Source organism: Atractosteus spatula, unplaced genomic scaffold, assembly GCF_055471065.1.
Source record: "Atractosteus spatula isolate fAtrSpa1 unplaced genomic scaffold, fAtrSpa1.hap1 Scaffold_54, whole genome shotgun sequence".
NCBI classification, from domain to species: Eukaryota; Metazoa; Chordata; class Actinopteri; order Semionotiformes; family Lepisosteidae; genus Atractosteus; species Atractosteus spatula.
In genome coordinates this window covers 96293-99995 of record NW_028296884.1, presented here as the reverse complement: position 1 = coordinate 99995, position 3703 = coordinate 96293, and the positions used below count along the sequence as shown (strand labels likewise).

Here is a 3703-nt window from a genome sequence, read left to right as displayed (position 1 = left end):
GGGCACCGCGCACTGATGGGGGACGGGGTGTCCAGGAAATGGTATCAACTTTTCTCAAGAAAATAAAAATAGAAACTCTATAGGCACTCAAACATTTTACTGTTTTTTTCGGGCAGGTGGCAAGACCCCCTCAGCAAAACCCTTGTATGCCAAGCTGTGGGCATTGATTCGTCGAATATACGTATATTTACGGCGAAAATACGGCTATACGTATATATACGTCGCCTCGACGTATAATCAACGTCGAATTGCAACCGTAAAATCGACGACATGAATAAACGCATATATAACGTCGAAAACACATCTAACACAGTGCCTGAGGCTTTTTACTGTATGTATCGTGTCGCAGTAATTAATTTACACGTGTATAATAAATATAGTAAATATAATAAATTAATTACTGCGAAAATAATTTACTTCGTACACTGTGCAGAGTGCCGTATACTCTTAGTTGCGGCACACACGATACATACAGTAAAAAGCCTCAGGCACTGTGTTAGATGTGTTTTCGACGTTATATATGCGTTTATTCATGTCGTCGATTTTACGGTTGCAATTCGACGTTGATTATACGTCGAGGCGACGTATATATACGTATAGCCGTATTTTCGCCGTAAATATACGTATATTCGACGAATCAATGCCCACTGGGTATGGCAGCCGCGCCGAGAAGCTTTGCTTATGCCCATCTTTTTCCACCGCTTCTACTGAACCTCGGAGCTGCAGGAGGAAGGGCTGACTTTAGAAAGAGCTCTTAAAGTCGCTAGAATTCATGAAGCAGCTCAAGCAGAATCAAGAATGCTTTCTGACCACAGTGACAAAGTGACACTGAACGGGGTGCTCGCTCAAACTTTACAAACAAAAGCCGAGCAGCAGGACGCAGTCATGCTAGAGATATAGAAGAACAGGGGACGGCTGACATTACATGTTACAGGTGCGGACTAACAACGCACAAAGCAGATGAATGCGGAGCGTGAACAGCAAAATGTCTACACTGTAAGAAAACAGGACATTATGCACACGTCTGCAGAACATCACGTCCGAGTTTAAGGAGAGCAACATCAGAGATTGGAAGCTAAGGAGTTTCAGGTCTGTGTTTTTATTCTAGGTTCAAGAAAGTATGAATACCTTTGCAAGAAGTATTTCAGAATCCCAGTCAAATCCAGTACGAATGCCCCATAGATCTGCATTGTACAATTAGTATACTGTTTGTCCGTTGAATCAAACACGCCTTATGAAGCATTTCTAAAACAGGAGAGATCGTTAGGGAATGCGTCTTCCTGTAAAAATAAAATGACTTCAAGGGTACTATAAGCAGAGGTGTGAAAGCCTGCTCTACTGAAGAACTATAGCCAGAGATGCCAAAGAGGTCGAGATTTCACCACGTGAGAGAAAGCATCTCAGAAAAAGAAGTTGCGGTCGTTTCCACGCGTTATAAAACCACTAGGTCAAACAACAAGAGCTGAAGAGCCGCTGTTGAGAGTAACGCGGCCAAGCGCTCTAAGGAGCTGGCTTAAACCTCCAGTCTCTTCAGGAGCATCTGTTGGAGTCGCACTGCTACAGCGTATCTCCTTGTTAAGTATCCCTTTTATTGTTGTTGCTGCCTCCAGGCGATGTAAACCAGATTCAGAAAAAAAATAATTTGAACAACATTATTCCTATGTTGTTTGAAGGCGCGGTGGCCAAGTGGTAAGGCGTCGGTCTCGTAAACCGAAAATCGTGGGTTCAAACCCCACCTGTGCCTGTTTCATTTGTCACTGCTTTCCTTTAGTTTCAAAGTCTTCAAAAAACTCGCAATGTAGGAGTCTGAATAGTAAGAGAGCGTAACTGTCGCCAGTGATTAGTATTCTTGCATATCCTGCCTTGTTTTTTAGTCGACAAAGCTTGTTTCTCTTCACACCCATCTTCCGAATGATCACCTCAGCATTGGGAAGGAACGTGCGCTTGGTACAGCCCCCCACTCCATGGTCTGATCACAAACAGATCGGGTGAGCTGTCAGTCCAGGTTGGAAGTAACGTTCGAAAGCACTAAAAATCTGACTTAGGAACGAGAAGACCGTGTTTTTTTAAACGAGTAAACGATAAAATAATAGTTCAGGTGGGTAGCTGCGTCAGCATGCGTATATACTGCCTGCAAGACTATGTCAAGTTCAAGTTTATTGTCATTATACTTATACACAGGTATATGGTATAACGAAATGCTATTTAGCTAGCTCTCGGACATAAGTAGTACAAAGAAAAAAACACAACAACACAACAACAATACAATTGTATTACAAAAGAAAGACAGAGACAACAGCCGATGTGCAAAAAACAACAACAGGCAGTGTGCAAAACAACAAAAAGGTAACAGGTTATGTGCAAAAACATGCATCAAAAGAATGAAATAAAGGGATAGAAATGATGGGGAGTGAGCTTTTGACATGTATGGGAGAGGTAGATTTTCAATGTGTGTTTGGGTTTTTGGTAAGAAAGAAGGCACTATGAGGTTCAGATCATAGGTGAGAGGTGAAGTGAGAGTGAGAGAGGCTGGGAGTTTAACAGTTTGATAGTGCGGGGGTAAAAACTGTTTCTGAGTCTGGTAGTCCGGACCCGAATGCTCCGGTACCGTTTTCCATGTCATGCTAAACGCCACAAATTGTGTTCGTCCAGTCGTATCAATCGTCCTAAAGTTACCGAAAATCGGATGCAATTAGTGCAATTTCTTCAGGATAGTCGAGCGGTTTAAAACAGCAAATTCACAGATTCGTGTCTTTTAAGCTTTGTGTTTCGCTCTCCAAATAGAGGCACGGGTTCAAATCGCACTCCCGACAGTCAGGCGTTTTACCCTGTCTTTTTTACCTGCCTTTACACTGTTTCAGTCTTGTTGTGCTCGCTGACAATCACAGTACGAGGAAAACGGAGAAACTACTTAGCAAAAACATAACGGACAGAAAAAAGCTTCGTAAACACGTGAATGTGATTAGCAGCAGTAAGGTATGCATTCAAATGTTTAAGGCTGATTTATAAAAGCAGCAGAAGAAAGGTGCAGCACAATGCAATTTGTGAGAATTCCCGGGTTTTTATGCTGCTTGGACGTCTTTCAAGCCTATGAAGTGACCCCCGTTTTATTTTCATTTTCAAACTTCAGAACCGAATAACAAAAAGGTTTCATGTGTGACAGCATTCCGTTGCAAATACCGTTTCCACGATGTATTCAGCGGCGGGAATGAAATAATTTAGTGCTGGCTCAAATGCGAGGAATTTCAGAAAAACCTGGAAAAGCAACGCTTGCAGTAAACGACAAATTTAAAGCGTGTAGTCAGCATGAACAGAACAACGCAATGCTCTGTAAAAACGATCTGAAGCCGCACTTACTCTTTTATCTCGAGCAGTTCATTCCGATACGATGTTTCCGCAGAATAAATGAAATGCCGATCTCCAAACATGTTGTTGCCATTATCGTTACTCCTGCTGCTGTAGTTTTAAGCTTTAATCAGTGGGTATGTAATGTTGTAAAGGGGCTGGACTACTTTGTTCAGTCCAAATTCCATTATGTGAATTTATGCTTTTTTAATATAAGCATTAACAACACAATGCGTGCTCAAAAACCGTTACTTATTAGCTTAAGAAGCGGCAGTGCTTTGACAAAGTGTGGTATTCGAATAGTAAATGCTGAAGTGTTTAATACTTGCTTGTGAGTCTTAGATAAATTGCCTGCTGC

The 3703-nt window shown here is 41.9% G+C and overlaps 1 non-coding gene across 1 annotated transcript; it reads left to right on the top strand.

Annotated features, from left to right (window-relative positions):
• The first annotated feature begins 1672 nt into the window (after nucleotides 1-1672).
• trnat-cgu (transfer RNA threonine (anticodon CGU)) lies at nucleotides 1673-1744 on the top strand. The gene has a single exon. It is a non-coding gene; the product is annotated as a tRNA-Thr (tRNA).
• Nucleotides 1745-3703: the final 1959 nt, after the last annotated feature.